The sequence below is a fragment of the Dipodomys merriami genome, unplaced genomic scaffold, assembly GCF_024711535.1.
Source record: "Dipodomys merriami isolate MVZ:Mamm:240054 unplaced genomic scaffold, mDipMer1.0.p SCAF_135, whole genome shotgun sequence".
Lineage (NCBI taxonomy): Eukaryota > Metazoa > Chordata > Mammalia > Rodentia > Heteromyidae > Dipodomys > Dipodomys merriami.
In genome coordinates this window covers 1,240,249-1,265,190 of record NW_027202660.1, presented here as the reverse complement: position 1 = coordinate 1,265,190, position 24,942 = coordinate 1,240,249, and the positions used below count along the sequence as shown (strand labels likewise).

Here is a 24,942-nt window from a genome sequence, read left to right as displayed (position 1 = left end):
AAAGAATGAACTCCCCAATTCCTGATGAAAACAGACTGCATGTCTTATGGACCAATCATTTCCACATTGTAGCTCAGCTAAATTGTTTATCATTTTAAATATTTTGATTGCTTTTTATATCCAATATTTTGAGAGAAAGGTACTACTTTAAAATGCAGTTAAAGCAAGACTGCTATAAAAATCACCTTTGACCCTAGATAAATATTTTACCTTTCCTATACCCAACAATGCACTCTGGCCTATCATTAATGTTAGGAACGAGAGGTTAAAAATCATAGACACCAAGACCTAAGCATGAATTAAAAACTTTCCAACTTCTGAATACAATTGGTTTAAAAAGACGTGAAGGGCTGGGAAGGTGGCTCAGCGGTAGAGCGCTAGATTTGCATGCATGAGGCCCTGGGTTTGATTCCTCAGCATCACACAAACAAAAAGAAACAAGCCGGAAGTGACGGTGTGGCTCAAGTGGTTGAGCACTAGCCTTGAGCTGAAGAGCTGAGGGACAACCCCCAGAGTTCAGGCCCCACTACCAGACTCCCTCCCCCCAAACAAAAGACATCAATACTACCACATTTTTCAAAATTTGTTATGATACTGAAGATTCAATTATAAACTATTATTATAAAAATAACTGAAGCACAGTGACACAAAAAATAATTTAATTGTATCATATACATTCAAAGACAGTGCTAATAGAAAACAAAATTATAAGGATGTTACCCAATTCACTTACATTATTTTATTCTATTTCTTTTAGTTTCGAAAAAACTGACTTTTAATAAAATGATGCAAAAAAAAAGCCTATATGCCCACTTACATTTTCAGCTCTTAACAATATTTGTTTCAGAAATATCTTTAGCTGTATAGTCAATGAACAAAATAATACTAATATTTAAAGGGTTTTCAGAAATTGCAAGACTCGCTCTGGGATATTATATTGGAAAAGATATTCAAAAAACATTATTTGTTAAAGTTGTGATAGTTACTCCCACAAAAAACTATTAATGAAGAAACTTTTGTATGTAAAAAACAACTACAAATGCATCCACAATCTGGAGGTGACACATGTTTTTTGTTGATTTTTTTGAAATATATATCTAACAAGCAAAGCCACAATACTGATTTTCAGTCAATATGATGGGATATTCAAACCTAAAAAATATGGGGTTGATTATCTTAGTGTGAATAGATACGATCTTACAAAGAAAGTTACTTTCAACAGAAATCCGGAAAGAGTATATCCACCTTGAGTTTCACAGGAATAACCAGAGAGTAATAACTGTTTGGTCAAGTCAGTCAAAATCACTCCATGAGTATATCTTAAAAGTATGACCAATTTAAGAGGTCAAATACATATTTTGTACTGACAGTCATCTTATAGCAATAACTCATTACCTAGTTATATGTGTTTCTTTTTACCTAACATATACTAAGACCTGAAAATGATCTCTTATATCTAACTTAATTTTGTAAATGTTTTAATTATGATGATGTTATTATTTAACAAGTAAAATGTACAGAAGGGTGGTTCCACTGAAATGACAGGACAGAACACTGTTAAATAAAAAAAAAAACTGCAACATAGCTCTTTTCAGCCTCTCTCTGTTCTTATTGGCAACCAACATTGCAACAACACACACACACACATATAAACACACATGTGTGCACATGTACACACACATATACACACATGCCAAATTCAGGGTTTATTGTTCAAATACAATATTAGTGATTAGGACAAATGATAATTTGCCTTATTACAAAATAATACATAATCCAGTCACCATGATTGTTACATTTTACCTGCCATTCCACACGTGACCACTTAATTTATTTTAGGTAATTAATTAGCTAATTCATTTCTTCATTAGTTTAGTACTAATATTAGAGCTTGAACTCAGGACCTGACTCTGTACCAGAATTTGTTCTTTGTTTTGTTTTAGTTTTCTCAAGGCTAGCATCTTACTGCTTGTACCAGAGCTCCATTTCTAGCTTTTGCTGGTTACTTTCAAACCAGAATCTAATGGACTTTTTTTTCTTGGTCTGGTTTCAAACCATAATTATCAGATTTCATCTTTCTGATTAGCTAGGATTAAAGACCTGAGCCACCCGTGTGGCTCCTACTTTTTCCTATACTTATCTAATGCACATACCCAGCTAATAATTTAAAACTGAGAGTATAGAAGCAAGATGTGCAGTGATTATATTGTCCTGCCAGAAACTCGTTAGTACTGTAAATTTCTTCTTAAGACCATACACAAAAATACTTAAGAAGAAATCTGATGAAGTGTGTGTTTATGTGTGTGTGTGTGTGTGTGTGTGTGTGTGTGTGTGTGTGTGTGTGTGTGTGTGTGTGTGTGTGTGTGTTGTTGCAATATGTTCCACATATAAGCACTGTGCAGGGGTGTCCAGCCATTCACAGTAATTGAGTGCATATCTGCCATGAGCTACAAATTCATGGACAATGTCTCAGTGTCCACTCTCGGCTTCCCAATGAAGAGGGGTATACTCATCCTCATCCCTAGTATTCATATGAGTGGCCTTATTGGAAAGTGGCCTCTACACTATAGTAAGCTGCAAGGCATGCACTCTACCACTGAGTCACCTTCCCAGGCCAAGGATTAAGATACTTGTCTGTAATTTGGTCAAAGGTATGTTTCTTTATGTAGGCTACTAAAAATATATTTACTAATTTCAAGTAAATACATAAACTCTATTTCATCTCTTTAATCAAATAAAAAAATAAAATTGTTTGCTTTGTAAATTCATCAGAAACATGGATTTTCTGGCTAGCTAAGTCATTGCACATCGGTATCTCTCTTCCTCTCTCTCTTTCATGATTCTCACAGACAATATGGTTGCTCCATAATTATCCTAATCTATTTTGCTTTCATTTTTTTGGTTGCATCATTTCACTTTCTTCTCTGCCATTTCCCAAACCAGAACCACATAAACAGAACCATCCAGAAGTGGTTCTGTGGCTCAAGTGGTAGAGTGCTTGCCTTGATTTGAAGATCTCAAGGACGGTGCCCGCGCCCAGAGTTCAGGCCCCATAACTAATTTTTAAAAAAAGAATCTAATTCCTTGATAAATCTAGGAACAGATCTGACTGAAATCAGTTGAATCACACTTTTCCTGCACAATGAAGGAATAGGTGCAGGCTACGAAAGCAGCTAGAGAAGGCAGGCTGATTGTATCTATGACAAAACTTTGTGGAAAATGGTATCGAGGATTACTTACTAGTATTCCACTTGCACTGGAAGCATGATGCTGAACTGTTGATTGGTGATTCTGAACTATTGCTTTGATCATTATATTCTCCAAGAGGAAAAAATGAAACAATTGATATCAAAGGACTACTAACACATTTTGACTTGTCATTAAGCATCTTCAATCATCAAAATCAACAGAAGACAATAGACAGGCTTACTTTTTTAGATGAAAACAAATGTCTTTAAAAAAAACACGGAATTGGAAGATGGCAGAGGAGAAGATAGAAGCTAAACAAGCTCTAAAATAGAAAGCAGTTTTAGAGTTGCAGTGAATAGTCCTAAGCCAGAGAATCACATCAAGAATGCCTTCATAGGACAGAGAGTTAGGCCAGAGAGGGAAAATCCAGGCAAGGAGAAAGCTCTGAGCACTTGCCAGCAGCCGCTGCCTCGGAAGCAAAAGTGGCAGCAGTGGCCTCAGTCACCATACCTAAATCACAGAGAGTCTGGGAAGAAGGAGCCAGACAGGGCGGGTGAGCAGATTCTACTCAACACCAGCAAGAACCGACAAGGAACAGACATCTTCAACCTGCAGTTTGCAGACCAGAGACAACCCAGGAACCAAGACTCAGCGTGAGTAGAAGCCTGACATCCTCACTCTCCAACTCAGGCCTTGGAAGAAATCTAGAGTCATTTAGCATGTCACAAGAAACTAACTGACCTGGCAGACTCAGCTCCACCCAGGGAAAAACACCCAGCTAGGGCACCAGCCCCAGGAGTGGCTTTCTTCACTGGATAATCAGAGCCATAGGCTGCTCCTCCCTTTAGCAGCCTTGATAATCAATTGAAATTCAGTAAACAGAAACTCTGAGAATGGCTCCAGGCTGAGTGCTGTGAGTTTCTCACAAACCAGCCCCTGGGAAAAGCTACTGTTTGCTGAGAGGCCTCAACTCTACCCAGAACCTAGCCTCATCGCAACATCTCAAAACATGAGGAAAAAGTCATATCCCTCTTTTGTGATACTCAAAGGAGATCTGCCTAACAATGAACTAACCTGGGAAGAGGATCACAAAACCCTGGGTAAGGCAGTGCATTTTTCTGCCTGTTCAAATTGACTTAATAAACTAACCAAAGAAGTGAAGGATCTCTATGATGAAAACTTTAAAAACTTTAAAAAGTTAATCAAAACAGAACTTAGAAAATGGCAAAAACTCCCATGCTCCGGGATTGGAAACATTAGCATCGTGAAAATGGCAATACTTTCCAAGGCTATCTACAAATTCAATGTGATACCTATCAAAATTCCAACCTTGTTCTTGAAGGAAATAGGAGTGGCAGTCCAAAAATTCATATGGAACAGTAAAAGACCCCAAATAGCAAAAACGCTCTTCAAAGGAAAGAACACTGCTGAAGGAATATCAATACCAAATTTCAAACTCTACTATAAAGCCATAGTAATCAAAACAGCTTGGTACTTGAACAAGAACAGACCTCAGGACCAATGGAATAGAATTGAGAACCCAGAAATGAACCTACACTCCTATAGCGAACTAATATTTCAAAAGACAACTAAAAAATTAGAATGGAAGAAAGACAGCCTCTTCAATAAATGGTGCTGGAAAAATTGGTTAACTACTTGTAGAAAACTAAAGCTAGAGCCTTATCTACCACCCTGCACCAGAATCAACTCCAAATGGATCAAAGACCTCGGAGTCAAAGCAGACACTCTGAAAACATTACAGGATGGAATAGGGGAAACCCTAGATCTCTTTGGCGCAGGCCTACATTTTCTTAATAGAGACCCAGAAACACAAGAAATCAAAGAAAGATTGAACAAATGGGATTGCATGAAGTTGCAGAGCTTCTGCATGGCAAAGGACATAGCCAGCAAGATCTATAGAAAGCCAACGGATTGGGAGAAGATCTTCACAAGCTATACAACGGACAAGGGTCTCATATCTAAAATATACTTGGAACTCAAAAAATTAAATCCCTCAAGAGCAAATCCTCAAAGAAACAAATGCCCAATAAATAAGTGGGCTAAAGACTTAAAGAGAAACTTCTCTGAAGAAGAAAGATGGATAGCCAATAGACACATGAAGAAATGCTCAACCTCCCTAGCCATAAAAGAAATGCAAATCAAAACAACATTGAGATACCACCTCACCCCAGTTAGAATGGCAAAAATCAAGAACTAACAACAACAGATGCTGGAGGGGGTGTGGACAGGAGGGAACCTTATTTCATTGATTGTGGGAGTGTAAACTTGTTCAACCACTTTGGAAATAGTATGGAGGTTCCTCAAAAGACTCCACATAGATCTCCCCTATGATACCCAGCAATCCCACTTTTGGGCATTTACCCAAATGTTTACAAACAAGACCACACTAAAGCTACCAGCACAACTATGTTTATTGCAGCATTATTTACCATAGCTAAGTTATTGAACCAACCCAGATGCCCCTCACTTTATGATTGGATCAAGAAAATGTGATATATATACACAATGGAATTCTATGCCTCCATCAGAAGAATGACATTGCCCCATTTTTTAGGAAATGGAAAGACTTGGAAATAATTATATTAAGTGAAGTAATCCAAGCCCAAAGAAACATAGGTCCCATGGTTTCCCTTATTTGCAATATCTAGTATATGTATGAGTCAAGCAGAAAAGCTCAGATTAGGTGAAGTTAGGAAAATGAACCCTAAGATATGTATTTAAATGTTTATTTTTCTTTCATGCATTTGTTTTTAACGTATTTATAAGATTATTTCTTTGTTGCTTTGTATGTCCCTCCCCATAGTATAACCCCTGCTTTCATTGTATTTGATGTCAGTATCATTTGTGGAGGGAGAGGGGAAAAACAAGTCATTTAAATAAGGATACAAGTGGACCTGTTGCCACAATGAGAAGTACATGTTGTCACGTCGAAAATGAACTTTGCAACTTTAGTTGGGGGGGGGGAAGGATTGGGTAGGGAGACTAGGGGAGACTGGGAAGGGATGGGAAATGTAAACAAAGGATGAGGCTACAATGCTTGATAAGAAATGTTATCACTATCTTCCCATGTAATTGTAAACCCTCTGTACAGTATTTTCACAATAAAAAAAAAGAAAAACAAAGCATTTAAGTAGTCATGCAAAGGACTTCTATTTTACTACTGCATTATACATTTTTTTCTAATGTTGAATACCAATAAATAATGGATGTATTAGAAAGCTCTTAAAGCTCATATATTGAATAGTAAGTTCTCTTACACTATATCATTGTATTTCCCAAATCATTTACATAGAAGGCATTGTTTCCTATTTTCTCATGCCTAGAATAAGCTGCACATGAAGATACCACTGGTCCTCATTTTCAGTCTGGGCATTTGAATACAGAGGAAAGTCTTTCCTCTGCTCTCTATCAATTCCCTACTCTCCAGTTAGAATAATTTAAAATAGCAAAAATGAAAAAACAGAAAATAAATCATGGTGAAAAAACATGCAGGAAATTCACCAGATTTTTCTGACCAGTTCAACCAACGTGAACTATTCAGGAAATACATGGACACCTCATTCCCACTGGTACTCAATGTCTCTTGTTAGGCAATTCTGATGAAGACCATCAACTAGATGAAAACGTGAGGAATGGTATCAATTGCAAGAAAATAATGGAGAAGAATGCAAGCAAATTTCTTCTTTGGGCTTACTGCAGTGCAGAGAATACTTTTCAAAAAGGCCACTCATATGAATACCAGGGATGAGGATAAGTATACCCCTCATCATCAGGAAGCCTAGAGTGGACATGTAGACATTGTCCATGAGTTGGTAGGTCAAGGCAGATATTCATGCAATAACTGTGAATGGTTTGGCACCCCTGCATAGTACTTATATATGGATTAATACCAGAATGGATTCTTTCTTAATTCATCATGATGCAGATACCAATCTCCAAACTAAAGGCCTCTTGACCCCCTTGCATCTTGCTGCTGGGAATAGAAATAGCAAGGATATGCTGTATCTCCTTCTGTTGAACCATTATTTCAAACCGGGTCTGAAGAACAACTTGGAAGAAACTGCATTTGATATTGCCAAAAGGATAAGTATGTATCACTACCTCTTTGAAGTTATGGAAGGCTGTACAAATTATTCTCCTACGTAGTAATGGTTTGGTTAATTTCTTAAATTTCAAAAGTGCCATTCCATCTTTTGTGTCCCTACAAAATATTTTCATAATAAAAAGCAACAGCAATATCTTAATTTAAAAATTCATGGATTCCATGGTATTCTTCCATGTGAATTGCCTCACTTTGATGTCAAAATGTATTCAAGAGTTCTTTGTAAGCATCTATAATGATTTCTGCAGAGTTTGTGTTTTTTTTTTTAATTTTACCTTATCTGTTGAAATGAATAGTATAGAAACTAAAGTTATTCCTGGTGCTTGTCTGAAAAAAAGTATATCAAAGTTTGTATAAAGTCCATAATCTATTTCATTATCTTCTAGATATAATACTTTAAAGTCTACATTTTTATAATATATAGGTTCATTAATAAATGTCTCCTTTCAGATTACATTCCATATAGAAAAAGTTAAGATTCCTTTTTTCCTAGGTCCTTATAGTATTTTATTTCTTTGGGATAAGATGATAATATTATCTAATTTCAAGTTTTGTAAAGGTTATGCTATGTAAGAGCCTTTGTAAAGTGAAGATTTAATACACTGATGTCAAACTAACCTTTAATTCTATGAATTACATGTATTGTTACACTTGTATTTTTGTAATCAACTTTTTAATAACTGCTTTTCATTTCTTTCATTTGAAGAATGAAAAATATGGAATAGTTCACGAATTTTTTTATCATCCTTCTGCAAGTGCCATGTTAATCTCTGTATTGTTGTCATTTGGTTAGGCCTGCTGCTGAAGCTGTAGTATCCTCTAAATTTAAGTAGTTAATGATGCAATCTTTATACAGGCATATATCCTTGGTTGCCTATTTGTAACAAGGAGCCCTTATTGTTCCTAAAATGCTATTGATCTTATTTCTCTAAATTTCTGTGTATAGTGGGAAAAACTTATATTGTTTGGTCGATTGCTCACATTTGCAATTTTTGTCAATGACTATTTTGTTGTTTTCATTTTAAATTTGATCATATTTTGAAGTCTTTATAGTTAAGTCCAAAGGTGATGCCTTTTCAAGTACTCACTAATCAACTGAGTTAGCTTTGTGGAGCTAATGGATTCAAAGGAAGTCTTGCTTAAGAGCTACTTCTAAACTTCTGCAGCTTAAAAGTTCGCAAAGAAGTCTCACTGGCACAAATGTCTTCCTGACACTTTACCCTTCTCCCATGTAGAAACAAACCAACCAGAATATCTTACCCTGACAGCATAGATTGTCTTACTGGAACAAAACTAATCTTAGTTACAAGGGTCCATAGAGCGATTAACAGTTCAGACCGAATTATTCAGAATAGAAGGTATTTTATCAAAATACAATTGTTTATTATACCTATCATTTCAAAAGTAGCTAAAGCCAAGAAGGTGAAAAAATTGTTCGTATGCATGATTACCTAATATCCTGGTCTGTCTACCATCCAACCAGGCAGGAACTTCCACTACTGACTTTCTATCACCAAATATTTCCATAAAACTTGGAGAAGTCCATAGGTTTCTCCTCGATATTAGGCTTAAATTATTAATGTTTTAATCACAGTATTTCCTCTTGCCTCCAGGCTTACAAATGGTAAAGTTTTAGGTCTAACTCTACCAAAAACTGAGGTAGAAATAATGGAATAATACTTTAAAACAGAGTTGCCATTGATACCCTAACCACAACAGAACAATGCATAACAATTTCCTATATTATAAGTACTTATATATTTTATATTTCTATGTGCTGATCTTAAATTTCTAGAATTGCTAGAATTAATTGATAATTTGACAAATAAATTGAAATTTATTCCCATAAACAAATTGGAATATAAATACTTAGGTTTAGAATATATATTAGAATAAAAAGTATCAAAGCAATGTCTTCGTTATAAACTTGTGATACCTTCTAAGTGTTCTAGGTCTTCTGAATTCACATTGTAAAAAAAAAACCAGTATTGTTTTCCTCTAATCTATAAGATATTTTACACTGCTGCTGTGTTTATTGTGTTAACTCGCTGGACCCAAAGTGTTTTTCTCCATATTTTTGAAGCATTCTTACTGATTATACCCAAATTTTGCTGATATGATGTGTAAAAACTATTATTCTTCTGTAGCACCCACAGGTTTGAGGATACCAAGTCCCAGTTATTTCATCATCATATAACAAGGGCAAGACTTCTGACTTTGGCCCATGCAACATGCTAACGGAAAGTAATTGAAGACCCATCTCAATTTCTAATTTCCTATAATATTTCAGGGCCCCAATTCCTTGTAGGAATCAGTAGTAAGCAATTGTGAAATGTAAGGCAACTTAAAATGAAAGATGAGATCACAAAATATAAGAGAATGTACTGTAGTTCAAACTTTCAATTTACAGATGACCAGCCCATATGAGTAAACAAATTCACAAATGTCACAAATTATTTTTATACCCTTCTCCTAATGATAAATGAAAGATTTCAGTCCAGCGTAAGTAGGCCAAAAATAATTACTGGAATGATAGATCCATAATTGTTCTACCAAGGCTAGGAAATCTTGACTTAGAAGTCAAATATAATTTAGAAAATCATTAATTGAGAAGATCCTTAGTGCTTCAAAACACTGGTACTTCAAGAAAACTTAGTTCTGTATTATAAAAATGTTGTCATTCTCAAACCAATGATAACCTACATTTAATCTTCTGAAAGTATATTCCTTTTCCAATAAACTTTTAAAAATGTTATTCACCAAAATAACACTTGACAAGTAGATAATAGTGACATTAAAAGTGTTTCAAGTGTAGGAATCAAGTTACAATAGAGATGATTTATTTACCCAGCATAAATGCCAAGTAAGTTCAACCATTCATTAAAGTGTAGAAATAGTATCTCCCACCATTTGCGTTGCTCAGTAGGTGCCTTCCAGAAATGTGTTAAATAGATCAGCCTTCCATGATTCAAACCCAAATATTAGCTAATAAAGTAAATTTCTTCACATAAGAAGGTACATTTTAAAGTCACTAATAGTTGCCTTATCATGTGTTGCCTTATCATATGGTTTCCCTATCTGTCTAACATAGTAAGGAATATGACTTTAAGTTTTGCATATGGTTAATCATCAGAGATGTGACAAACATAAAATCTGTCTTCTATTTCTATCATATTCCTCTACTGTAGTAAAAATTAGTTTTTTTCTTTTTCCAAAACTTAGAGGTAGTAGAAAATATCATCCCATGTAAAATAAAATAATCACACACCATTGTACAAAGCCATTTATAAAAGCTGGTAGTTAGGTATAAATTCTAAACGATTTTTAAACTTTCTTGTTGACTAAAGATTAATCTTCCAAAAAGATGAGAATAAAATCATATCTAGGTGCTTCACGTCTCCAGTCTTGCAAATTGTTATTGCAGTTCAAGTACATGCAGGATTGAAACTCCATGGAATGTAGGAATGTATATAAACCTTTCAAATTCTAAACAGTTTAACAGAATGACTATCAGGAAGTTGAAACCAGAAAGGAATTATTATAAAGACATAAAATGAATGAAAAATGGAAAATGGGCAAGTACAGCTAGAATACTAATGTACACAAGTAATAAAGGAAGTTGTAAATCTGAAATAAATCTTGGAGAAAGGGTTGGTTCAGATTGATAGAAGGAATGACTCTGAACCAGGAGCATTTGATGGACATATTTAATTGTAACACACTTGCACAACCTTTTGAAATTCAGTTAAAAACACAACTACAAATAAAAACACACAATAATCACAACCAAACAACAATCTCTATAGTGTATGTATATGACCTCACAATATTTTAAGCAGTTAATGAAGGGCAGTCTTTGGAAAAGCAAACAAAGCTGTTCAAAGAATGCTGTTCGGGGTAGGGAAGAATTTTGAACAGATATAAATAGATTGTCAAAGGTTATAAATCATTTACAGGTGCTGCAAATATTTTCTTCTGTGAGTATTCTTTGTCTGAAGTGGTTACTCCAGTCCTCAGCCACACTTGATAGCTTGTGAATATAGAATGGAAGAAACAAGATCAAGAACCCATTACACCACTGGAGAGAAAACAGTCCTCTATGGTTTCTCTCATTTCTCTTCACTACTCTTTTCTCATACTTTTAATAAAGTGAAGTGATTTTGAATTATATCTTTCCTTCTTTTTCAGAGAATTACTGTTTGGTAATTAAATGACAATTCACAAATTTTGATGTCTTTTTTGTTTTTAAAGAACTTTGAATTTAAATTCCACTGCAACCTTGTTTCACACAGTGAGAGTCCATTTCCTGGGTAAGGACAATTCTCAAGGGAACCTAAAGGATTTACTGCAAGGTTTGTGAGATTTGTTTGTTTAGTGTGAAAATAAGCCATATTCACCCACATTGCTCCCTCTCAGCTAAGTCTCCATGGATTTCTTTGCATGAAAGCCTATTTTCCCAGGTAACTTTAAATTTTCTTGATAGGCTAAGTTGTTAAAAAGTTTGAACAATTAAAATTTACCTTTCATAAAATTTAAAACTCTTTTGAAATTCTTTTATCAGAATCGCGAATTCACCAATCCTAATTCCACCTTTACCATCAAAAACAGTTCGCATGTGTTTTCATGATATAGTGTCCATGAAACTATTATTTTCCAGTGGCTTTGTTATGCGTATATATGACCATATAAGTTGATGCTGAGCAAAATGAACTCCAAGATATGGAGAGATATTTATTTGTGGTTGTTGTTTTTGATGTACTACGTGATTTCTATTTTCTTTGAGATTTTCTCCTATGGTTTATCCCCTGCTGTGTTTGATTTTGATACCATGTGTATTGTGTATACATTTACCTTAATTTGGGAAGGGGACAGGAACAACAAAATGGTGAAATAAAGGACAAAGGGCAAACCAATGCAATAGCAATACTCACAAGACAATAAGTTGGAAATGTACATTACAACTTGTGAGGGATATTGGGGTGAAGGAAAAATTGTGAGAAAAATTAGAGAGGGCATAACAAGTTTGAAAATTTATGTATTCACTACCTTACAATGGCTGTAACCCCACAACACATCATTTTCACATTAAAATTAAATTATAAAATAAGCTGATGAAATAAAATTTCACTGTTTTGGTATTGTAAATATTATTCTTTATGTAGTATTTTTTTAAAAATAAGTATTATTTGGAATCTAATTTGAATTATTTACCTCTTCTTTATCAGAGGGTAATCAACTTGAATGATTTCCAACTAGATAATTTTTTCACAATATACTTGTCAATATTTTGAAAATAGAATAAATTTAGTACTTTCTTATAGTAAAACAGAAAACAGTTTAATTCTATGGAAACCCATAACTTTTAAAAGTAAATAAGTTGTTAAGAGGACAGAATGTATGTGTTCTTCAAAATTCCTATGATTAATAACTACTCATTTTCAAATTCTGAACATTCCGTACCTGAGAGAGAGAGATTCAAAATTTACCTGTTTGCATGTTTTGTAATTCTGCAACAGATGCATTTTCCAATGGGGTGTTACAGACTGAGAAGTAAACAGAAAAAGAGCCACATTCTGGTATAGGATAAAACTATGAAGCATGTTATAATTAATTCTTCAAGCGTAGCAGTTCGTTCTCAGATTAAGCTATTATTTCTATGACCATCAATCACAAGATTTATGCCATAAAGTCATCCTAGAGCAACAGTTTCCAACTTGTAGGGTGCACCTCAAAATTCCCTTAATTCCCATCAAGAATAGCTAATCTCCATTGTGAGAATACACTGCACCTCTGCTAATGTGATGCCCTCCGTGTTCTGGAAAGAACACCACAATAAACTGTGTTGCATCATTTTTCCTCCACTGATATTCTTGCAAATATTATTTATATTCATACTTTTTTAACTATCATACATAATCAGGATGCTAAGGTTGGAAGATTACAGTTCAAAGCCCACTGAACTAGGCCCTGAGAGGAGACTCGAGCTGGGACAGCTTCTTTACAGTTTTTGTTTTTGTTTTAGGGATTATAGAAAAAGAACAAAATCCTTGGCTTCAACCAGCCCAGTTCTTGGAATGAAAAGAATGCCTCTAGGTCCCCCTCCCCTTAAGAACTTAACCCATGTTTGTTCTGTTAAGGACTAACCAGTTAAACAGATAGCCAGTAATCCAGCTCATCCTGGCATGCTGGCTACATCCCGAGTTTACTATATACAGTCTGCCTTTTTCACATACTTATGTTAAACTCCACTAAACTCCTTTGTGTATGTTTACCTCAAGCTCCGCTTTATCATTGAATTCGTGAGTCATTTAAACCAAAAGTGATAGGCTGGTTTAAACAGCCATTATGTGACAAAGTGTAACTTCATTGGCCACCTGCGTGTGGTCTGGTATGACTGCAATCGTTTGGGTGCATGAAAATCTCATTGGTCGCCTACTTGACCAGGCTTCACCTTGTGATTTTTGCCTTTAAAAACCTAAGCACGTGGGCCACTAGGGGTCGCAGTATCAGCTCCTGAGCCTGTGCTGCGGCCCTGGCTGGTCAGTGTAGGAACCTTCTCAATAAAGTTGCTTCTTTAATAACAACTTTGTTGCGGTGGGCTCAGTCACTCCGGACGACTAGGTGGGCTTGCCTGCCTGTGTAGGGGTCTTCCTACTACACCACTCAGGCAGGAAGGTTCCCTAGATTCTTTTCTCCAATAAAATTCTCAGCAAAAGCCAGACAAAAGTGAGCTGAGGTTGAAGTGGTAGGGCACGAGCCTTGAGAATAAACAGGCTCAGAGAGAGTGTCCAGTCCCAGAGTTCAAGCCCTAGGAAAAACCAATAAAACAAAAACAAAAATAAAACAAATCCCAAATCTAGCATTTTTCTCATTGTGTACAGAGGCACGTAATTAAGGAAATTGCTTCCTATGTTACATACAGGTTGAAGAAAGAAGATGTCACACAATTATTCTCTTCATACCATGTTATACCAAAGCCTCAAAAACTTACCCTTTTTCTAAATGTATAAATTAATTTCATCCATTTGTTGGCAACTCTGTCTACATTATTCACATTATCATTTTATACATGAGCTGTTGGAATTATCTATTAACTGAGTTCATTGTTGCAATGGGTCCACCTGTAACCCTAGTTAAACAATTTGTTTTTAGAGAATATGTCCAGCAAAGAATCCACAACTTAACTCTACAAAAGTAGGTGCACTGAATCATTTTGGAATTAATTTTGTTTTCTTGGGAATTTTATCTTGTCGTTCCTTTTGGGTAAACTTAAAGTCATATTTCACTTTTTTATTGGTTGTGGGGCTTGAACTCTGATCCTGGGCACTGTCCCTCAGGTCTTCAGTTCAAGTTGAGCGCACTACCACTTTAGCTACAGCACCACTTCCGATTTTCTGGTGGTTAATTGAAGATTAGGGTCTCATGGACTTTCCTGACAAGGCTGGGTTTGAACCACAATCCTCTGGTCTCAACCTCCTGAGCAATTTGATTACAGGTGTAAACCACCAGCACCCATTTCATATTTGCATTTATGTGCACTGAATGACACTGTATAGGCAAAGAATGGAAATTTTAACCAAATGATGACATTGCAGCTTTTCAGAAAAATTGAGGTAGCAGTAAATATGTCCTCCTTTTCCATTTTGTTACATTAATGAGTCATGAGCTATGGGACTCTTACATTAGCATCCTGTGACATCTGTATAGGTGTATTTATAATCAGAAAATGTTCATAGAGAAATATAGAAAGACTAAGACTTTTAGAAAACAAAGGAGATAAGGTGTGAAAGAACAGCATAGAAGGAGATACATTTATCACGCAGAGATTAAGAACTAGCCTAAGAGACTTAGAAAAGCCTAGGTGACAACTAGTTCTTCAATAACCAAAAATGGTTCTCTAGACCAGTTTCTGGTATACATTAGTTACTATCGTTTATTCCTTCCATCTGGAGTTATTCCTTATTTTCTTTCACAACTATTAATTAGCCTCTGCCTTTATGGTGCCAAAACTGACCAAAAAGATTTCAAAATCACACTTAGACAATTTTTCACTTCGTGATTAGCAGTGATGGCAGAAAATCTTGGAATCCTTGAATTTCCAGAATTAATCTTCAGCTGACATCTAAGCACACTCCTGCCATTAATTGCTGTGACTTAAAGAACAAAATTTTTTCAACACAGTATCCTAACATAGGTATAGTACATGAATTAGGGTCTATTTTCAGTTGTCAGTATGGAAGGAGCAATTATATATTTCAAGTATGCATTCTTTATTTTCCATTTAATAATTTTTTTGGCCAGTCCAGGGGCTTAAACTCAAGGGTAAGTAATTATTCCTGAGCTATTTTTTTCTCAAGGCTAGTGCTCTACCACTTGCATTCCTTCCAGTGTTTTTCTTTTTTATGTATTACTGAGGAATTGAACCCAGGGTTTCATGCATGCTAGTCAATCACTGTATCATGAAGCCACATTCCCAGAGCCCTAAATGACTTTCTTAATTAGGCATTACATTTACATTCCATAACTATGTATCATAAGTTTAGCCAGGTGCTAGAAAATCATGTAGAAAGCAATACAATACAATAAGTCCAGTAAGCTGGATGGAAAATATATTTAATGGTCTAGCCAGGGCACAGTGGGGCTTACCTCAGGGAGCTGTTTCAAAAGTCTGAGCGAAATAGCTCCTGACCCACAGCCCACCTCCAGAATGAGAGGGTCACCTTGGATTCCAGCCACATGATAATGCTAGGCCCCCTTCTCCAGTACCCATTCAACCAGTTCTTGTGAAAGAGAGAGAGAAAAGTCAGAATTACAATATGTCGGGTGCCGATGGCTCAGAACTCTAATCCTAACTACACAGGAGGTTGAGATATGAGGATCATGGTTCATAGCCAGCCCCGGCAGGAACGTCTATGAGACTATTATTTCCAAAGAACCACCAGAAAACAAGAAGTGGTGTTGTGGGCTCAAGTGGTAGAGCACTAGCTTTTTTCTGAGGAGCTCAAGAACAGCGCCCATGCCTAGGCTTCAAGCCACACAACTGACAAGAAGTGGACTACCTGTCACAAGAAGTGGATTGAATAGCCTCCATTTTCCTAGGGAGGATGGTAGTGAAGTCATGCCGAACTTCCTGTGAAGTTGAAGTCATAAGTACTTCCCCTGGCTTCTCTGTACCTCGGCTTCCCCAGCTGCAAATCTCAGCACAGTGAAGCATCCCCTTCCTCATGGGGATAGGGTGATGATGAGAGAAATGTTTTGTTTCATAATCCCCACCTGTTGCACAATTAATAACTGGCCCCACCTGAACCCTTTCCGGGTATCTTCCTATCATTTGCTCACAGAATTGCTGAGAAACTTCTCTGAAGGCCTCTCCCTCTGTGCCAAGCCCTGCTCCAGGGTTCCTTCTGTTTAAATCCCTTGTTTCCTCAAAACTATTCTGTGAGGAGAATGAGGTCTGATGGTTGCGGCCCTACCCAGAGCTTCACCTCTGATCAAGAATGGGCTGCTGTGGACTAAAATTTTGGGATAATCCATCTAAATTGATAACTGAGCATGGCGCTACTTGTCTACCATCCCAACTACACGGGACCAGGCGTGGTGGAGCATACCTGTCCCAGATAGGAGGACCTCGATCCAGTCCAGCCAGAGCATATATTGAGTATCTGCTTCAGAAATGCCCAAGACAGAAAGGTGGCTCCTCAGAGCCAGGGAGAGGAAACAAGCAGGTGGTCATGGTGCCCCCAGAGGGGTGTCTGACCCCGGGTAGTGGTGATTTGGGGGCAGCCATTCACCTGTGCTGCTGGGAGAAGGTGCTGGAGGCTGCTCCAGGTGGGTCAAGCAGCAATGGCATCGGCATTGCAAACACATAGTAAGAGCAGAGAACCAGGGCCAGGGACCAGGTCAGGGCTTTAGGCGGGCTTGCAGTGCACCATTGGCTGAGGTTTGAAATCCCACACCTTGAGAAGGGGGAAAGGAAGCCGGGGTGAGGGCAGGCATCTCAATTTCCTACTCCAAAGTCGCTTGAGTCTCTTCTTCACCACTCAGCCACCTCTCCCTTCCTCAACTGCTTTTGAGTGTTGTAAACTAACAGAGGGAATCCCGGGTGCTACTGGGCAGGATGGAATGTGGGCGTAGCTACCATTCTTGTATCCCATTGGTCAGAAAGAACCATGAAAGAATGCGAGTGTGGCCAGAATCCTGTGGTGAAAGCAGCATGGACGGAGACACGAAGAATTTCCCAGGGACCAATGTCCAATTTAGTTGGAGACGAGAGGGTGATCTGTTTTAGCTGGATGGCTGCACAGATTGTTGTGTCTGTCTGTGTGTTGCCAGAACTGGACCTTGAACTCAGGATCTGGGCACAGTCTGTGAGCTGCTTTTTCTCAAGGCTCGCCCTCCACACTGGAACCCAGGGCTTCTGGCTTTGTTGACACTGAAATTGGACAGGCGACTCAAGGACATTCCTGCCTAAGATGAGTTTGAACATGATCCTCCCATCACAGGTTGTAAGTATCAAGAAGGACTGCTGAGAGCCACGGTTGCCTGCCTAATCATTGGTCTTGCTGATATTCTTGGACAGACTGGTGAGTACCCTATCCCTAGGTTGAAGTGGTGGGAGCTGGAGCCCACAGTTGGAATCCTGGTCCTGCCACCTCCAAATGGCAGGAGATCCTAAGGAACTCATTCCTATCCATATGAATACCAATGGAATGTGATGTATGTCATGATTGAATGGACAGTTCTTGAATGATTTTAGGATAAAATTATACACAATTATATTATAGGACACTGATTGATTTTAGTTAATTCTTTATTAAGCATTTAAAAATCACATTCATAAAATGGAGGCATAATGAAATATTGAAGAATTGGGTCTCACATACTGCAAAGGTGCCATTTTTCTGCCAGGACTGGGATTGGAACTCATGGTCTTGGTAACTCTGTTGCAGTGTGTGGGAATGGGAAGCTGGCCTCCTTGAAGTCAAGAAATTCAGGTCTGCTCCTTGGGCCTGAAATAGATCCCCACCACTAGAAAACATCCTATTCATGTACAATTTACATATATGATTTATATATATATATTTATATGTTGACTCTATATTGCATTCAGTGTAGTTATTTTATTTTTTTGTTTTATTCATGTACTGACCTGTTATTTTATTGACTATTATTGAGCATAAAACATTGATTACATTGATTACACGGGATATATGTCTGCATATGTATTCCACTTCATACCTGACACCCAGGACTTTCACAGAAAAGGAAAAAATGTCACCATCATCTTCTTACTCCACGATTCATTTTTGGGAGTGCTGGCATCTGAACTCAAGGCATACAACCTATAAAGCCCAATTCATGAATGGGTGTTAGCATGCCATCCTGGGGCAAATTGAGCTGACAGGCTGTTCCCAGGACCTCAGATCAAGCACCAAGGGTTACCAAAATAAGAAAAGATTGACATGCAGATGGAAGTACGCTAATAAATATATATCTTTATAGAGTGTCAGAGATGCCTTTACATTATTAATTATATAGACCACATTCTTACCAATTCCTGGGTATTAATACTCCGTCCATGTAATTAATGTAATTTAATTAATTAATTGTATTCATCCTTAAATTATTAATGAAATCAGTGTTCTGATATTATTGTGTTCCTTTAAGTAATAATATTCTTTCAAAGCTTAATATTAAATGAAAGCTTAATATTAAATGAAACCAATAAGCATCCTGAAATGAAGCTGTCTAATTTTATAGGAGCATCATTTATGATCAATTCATTCAACCATGACATTGACAACATTCCATTGTTAATCTTATGAATGGCAACCATTTTCTTAGTATCTCATGCCATTGGTTGGTGTCAGGATGGGGATTCCAAATCAGGGCCTATGTAGCAATGCAAGGTGAAGTACCCTTTGCATCAGTGTCATTCAGACCCATGAGGGTCACCATGCAAAGGAAGAAAACAGAAAAAGGCCCTATTTTTTCTGTGCATTGCTTTCCCTGCAAGGCCTGGCGGTCTAGGATCCCAGGAGGAGCTGTAGATCTAGTGGTTGCACCCCAGGGTAGGGTGATCAAAGCTGAGGCAGAGTTGCAACGACCTGAGTTCAAGCGCCGTATTGAGAAAAATAAAATATAAACATTTAGCTCCCTGACTTGCAATTCACGCTGCTTATTCTTCCAGGCTTTGGATTTGAACTCAGGATCTGGGTAAATCTGGAGCAATGTGGATGAAGTGGAAGATCACCATACTTGAAGATAAGAAACTCATGCCTGTTCACTAGTCCTGAATTCAAGCCCCAGTCCTGGAAACATACTATTTAGATACATTGTAAAGATAGGATTTATACGTACCTATAGATGCTCAGTCCATACATGTTTGGTGTGGTTGTTCTTGTATTTTTTGTTTTATTCATTTATTTATCATTGATTGTACTGTGATAAAACCCCTTTCATTTATTACATTGATGACATCTCATCACAGAGCATCTAGATTTATAGAAACATTCTCCATCATACCAGGATTCTCAGAGTCACCAGGATATTCAGAGAAAAGAAAACAAGTTTTACACTTGGCTTCTTACTCCACGATCCACTTGTTGGTAGTGCTGGGATCTTAACTGAGGGTTTAGTAGGACCAATTGACCAATAAGTCAAGGTGATCACACTATCCTGTGAGCAAATAATGACCTACGCCATTCCCAGGATCTGACATTGATCAATAGGGTGGTCCACTATATTCATAAGTTCATAATTTAAACATACGATCTATATTGACATACTTGTGTGTACAGCATCTTGTGTCCAGTGAACTTCTTCTCCTTATTTTGTATCTACTTCATGAAGGTATTGTGTATTTTACTAAGTATTGTGACAGGATGACATTTATGACAACCTGTTCCCATGGTTATAGGGTTGCCTATGAATTCCCCTTCCTAGTTGATATTCAGAACTTTCACGGGAGAGGAAAACGTGTGCAACAACTGGCTTCTGACATCAGGATGAATCTTTTGTTAGTGCTGGGATTTGAACTCAGGTTTGTATAGCTCTGTTGCACTGAGGGAGAAGGGGAAGCTCACCATCCTTGAAGACTAGAATGTCAGGCCTGGTCCAGGGCCTGATTTGAAACCCCAGCACTCGACAAAATAGCAAGCCCACCTTTTTTAAACATAGGATCTCTCTACCTACAGGTGTGGTATGCATCTTGCATTCAGTGTAGTTATTCTTTTTATTATTTGACTTATTCATGGATGTATTGTGTATGTTATTGAGTATGGTGACAGATATAACTGCGCTGACATGGATGACAACGTGTTTCCATGGCTATAGAGTTGCTTATATAGCATTTTCCATTCTCAATGAGACCCAGGACATTCACGGAACAGGAAAACATGTGCAACCCTAAGCTTTTCACATCAGAATGAATCTTTGGCAGTGCTGTAATTTGAACTCAAGGCCTAGCAGGCCCAATTGGTGAATGGGTCATGGTGAGTACATGACCCTGTAAGCCACTAAGGAGGTAGGCCATTCCGGGGACCTGAGATGGAGTCCTGGTGGGGGCCAATATTGTCATAAATTCATAATTAAACAAAGGATCTATATTTCCAAACATGGGTGGCAACATATTGCGTTTGGTGTAGTCACTCTCTCTTTATTTTGTGTCTTATTCATTGATGTATTGTGTATTTTCTTGAGTATAGGTTGACAGATATAACTGTGGTGAACTGGATGACAACCTATTCCCATAAGTATAGAGTTGCCTATACCTTCTCTATCCTAGCTGAGACCCAGAATTTGCACAGCACATGAAAACAGCACATGAAAACAGGTGCAACAACTGGCTTCTCCAATCAGGGTGAATTTTTGGCAGTGCTGGGATGTGAACTCAAGGCCTAGGAGGCCCAACTGCCCAATGGGTCCAGTTGATCACACCAGACTGTGAGCCAGGAAGCAGCTGGGCTGTTCCCAGGAACTGAGATTGAGCCCCAGGGAGACCAAAATAGTCCTCAATGCAACATTGAAATATGGGATGTAAATTCACATCCGTGAGTGTACTGCATCATATATTAATTGTAGTTATTGTCTTTATTTTGTATGCTATTCATGGATATATTGTGTATTTTCTTGAGTATATGATGACAGGTATAACTCAGCTGACATGTATAACAACTTATTTCCCTGACCACACGGTGGCCCATGCATTCTCCATCCTAGCTGAGACCCAGGATTTGCACAGGAAAGGAAAACAGTGGCAACTATTTGCTTGTGACATCAAGATGAATCTTTTGGCGGGTCTGGGATCTGAACTCGGGCCTAGCAGGCCTAATAGGTGAATGGGTCCACATGAGCTCACCAGCCTGTGAGCCATGAAGAAGCTAGGCATTCCCAGTACAAAGAAATAATCTTATAAATATGTTAGAAACAATTGCAAGAAAGAAAAAAAACATTTAAATATTTATATTGGGGTTAATTTCACCTATTATATTGATCTGGTTTAATCAATTCTCTGCCTTCACTACCAGATTATTTGAAGAATACATAAGATAATTGCAATGAGAAGTGATTTAGAGAATTAATTCATATGGTTTACTTTTAATTTTTGAGGTAAGTACTTGGATTCAAATTCAGAGCCTTGCATTTGCCAGGCAGGCATCTGACCACTTGAACCATGCCATATCCAGCTATTTTTTTCTTTGATTGTTTTTGAGAAAGAATCTTGTATTTGTTTATTCCTAGGCTACATGGATAGGGAACTTCCTAGTTTTATGTTCAAAATAGGTAGGATGACAGCCACACCTTGGCACACCCAGCTTTTATTGATTGAGATGGAGGTCTCTTGTATGTTTTCCAGGTTGACGTTGAACTGCAACTATGGACATTTCCATTTTCAGAGTAGCTAGGATTATAGGTATAAACCACCTCATTTGACTTATTATATATGTTTACGAAAATTCTGAGAGTATGAGAAAATCCTCTAGAGTTACTAACCATATCCAGATTCTAGGTGATACACTAATGATGATTCTGTCAAAAACTTTTTGACATTATTCTGACAAACTTTATTTATTTATTTATTTATTTTTGCAAAATACCATACAGAGGGGTTACAATTACATGGGCAAGGTAATGAGTACATTTCTTATCAAGCATTGTTGCCTCCTCCTGTTTCCCCTTCTCATCCTTTCCCATCTCCCCTCTCCACCCCTGCAACACCCTGCCCCTGGCAAAAGTTAAGTTCCTTATTGGACATTGTTGCTACCGCCTCGACCAGCAAGGAAGACGCGACACCGGACTCTTCTCTCTGCAGTTTATTCAGGACCTTTGAGTAATCTTCTGACCCCAACCCTGGGGAGAATTCCCCACAGCCTTAAGTACCCGCTGGGTAGCCAACCCTGATACGCCACGTGGGAACCACCAATAGGTTCAGGTGTGTGGAAGCAAGCCACATTCTTTGCCTTAGCCATATAAGGAGTTGTTTACCACGAGAGCACTCGCCATCGAGAAGGCGGAGGGCGGAAGCTGGCGCCATCTTCCAGGTGCGGCCCCTAGCAGCTCTCTACAGTTCCCCCTTTTTTGTTTAAAGAACACAGATGAGAACAGAGGTCTGATCCCTGTTGTGCAATGCAAGGACTGCATACAAGCCTTCTTCCAGAGGGTACCTTCTCTAGGGATGACTCAGCCTGTCCATTGATTCGTTTTTCACAAGGACGGGAAAAGGCGAATCGAACCCGTGTGCAATCGAACATGCTCTCCTCGAGGGCAAAACTCATGCCTCTCGACTGCAGTACTTTGGCTTTGCAATCTGTGTTCATTGTTTTAGGGTGGCAAGCCACGCTTGGGGGGACTGACCTGCTCCAATGACTGTAAAGGCTTGGTTAATCATGGCTGCACTGCAACGCTGAGAACCTCTAATTTGGCAAATGCACCACAGACATACCAAGGAGGCTAACACCAGGAGGCCTGTCAGGGCTCCCAAACCCGCCCCCTCCTTGAGATGATTCATAGCAACTGAGATCCAAGAAGATAAGCCCTCCGCCAATCCTGCATCCACTCAGGTCGAGTTCACCATGACGATGGCAACCCTGAGCTGTTCCATCAGGCTGTCGAACTCCCCAGTTCAATTACCTAAAAGATAACTAGACAACTGTTTAGACAAATTTGCAGCATTTTTTAAATAGTTTTTTTTTTTTCTGGGCCTGAATTCTGGGCCTGGCCGCTGTCCCTCAGCTCTTCAGCTCAAGGCTAGCGCTCTATCACTTGAGCCACAGTGCCACTTCCGGCTTTTTTCTTTTTGCTTATGTGGTGTTGAGGAATTGAACCCAGGGCCTCAGGCATGCAAAGCAAGCACTCTACCACTGAGCCACCTTCCCAGCCCCTCTTCTTCTGGGTTAATTGCACCACAGCAGCAGCTAATCCAGCATTAGTTAGTGGTCCGCCCAGCTCTCTGTAAACTCTCATCCATGCTTCTAGTCCCCTATTCCTATATGGGGTTATGGCGGTTCTGCATTCCTTAGTGCACTGCTCGTAAACAAGCTGTTTAATTAATGGCATGGCTGTGTCTGGGTCACCAAAAATTCTGCCAGCGGCCTCGACCATACGGGCAACAAAGTCCGAAAACGGCTCCATAGAGCCCTGCAGGATTTTGGTGAGATTGCCACTCACCTCACCTTTATTTGGTAAGGCCTTCCATGCCTTTATGCCAATTTTATTGATTTGTTCATAAACTTGAACCTGGTAGCCTATCTGCTGATTGGCGAATCTCCCCTTTCCAAGCAGCATATCTCTGTCCCAAGCTGGGTTTCCCCCAGCCTGATTGGCCGCAGCCTCTTCACTAGCAAATTCAATCAAAAAGGCCTTCCAATCTAAATACTGACCTGGGCTCAAACAAGCTCGTGCGAGCCCACTCCAATCACCGGGTGTCATGCAATGTCTGTTTAGGGCCTCCACCTGGGCTACAGTAAAGGAGGCTGTGATTCCGTAAGTCCTCACAGACTCAGCTAAAGATTTTATAACCTTAAAATCTAAGGGTTCATGATACCGCTGTCCCTGTGGATCCTGAAATATTGGACAGGCTAGATGTAACTCGGTTCTGACCGCTTTCCACACACCTGGGCTGAAAGAACAGCCAAGGCTGCCACTTCTGGGGTACTCCGCATAGAGCAGAGGGGCCGAAGGTGTGGGGCGGTGCACGGAGGGCGTGCATTCGTCTTTATCTGGGTCCTCTCTCTCCTTCCCTTTCCTCCTCTTACTTATCTTTGTTTTTTCTATTTGTTCTATGAGTGATTGTAGTTCCTCTGAGTCTGTAGACTCAGAGGTCTCTAGTTCGGCAAAATCGGGGTATAACCCCCCCCCTGCTCTCCTCCTTTTCGCTGTCTGCCCTTTCCGATCTTTCTTCCTGCAGCATTTCTAAGGCGGCCTGACCATTCTCTACTGCCTCACTGCAACGCTGGTCCTCGAGACAGCCTCTTATCAGTTTCCATATTGGTCTCACTCCGCTCTTAAGCATTCCTTGTTCAGAGGCAAAATCTAGGTCCCTCCCTAGTTTCTCCCAAGAGGCCACCGTGAGGCTTCCGGAGACAGCGAACCACGGGGCAACGATGTCACATTCATTCAAAAATCTCTCT

General features: G+C 38.6%; 1 pseudogene; it reads right to left on the bottom strand.

Annotated features, from left to right (window-relative positions):
• Nucleotides 1-8,022: 8,022 nt before the first annotated feature.
• On the bottom strand, nucleotides 8,023-8,122 carry LOC138825148 (U6 spliceosomal RNA; annotated as a pseudogene).
• Between the last annotated feature and the right edge of the window lie 16,820 nt (nucleotides 8,123-24,942).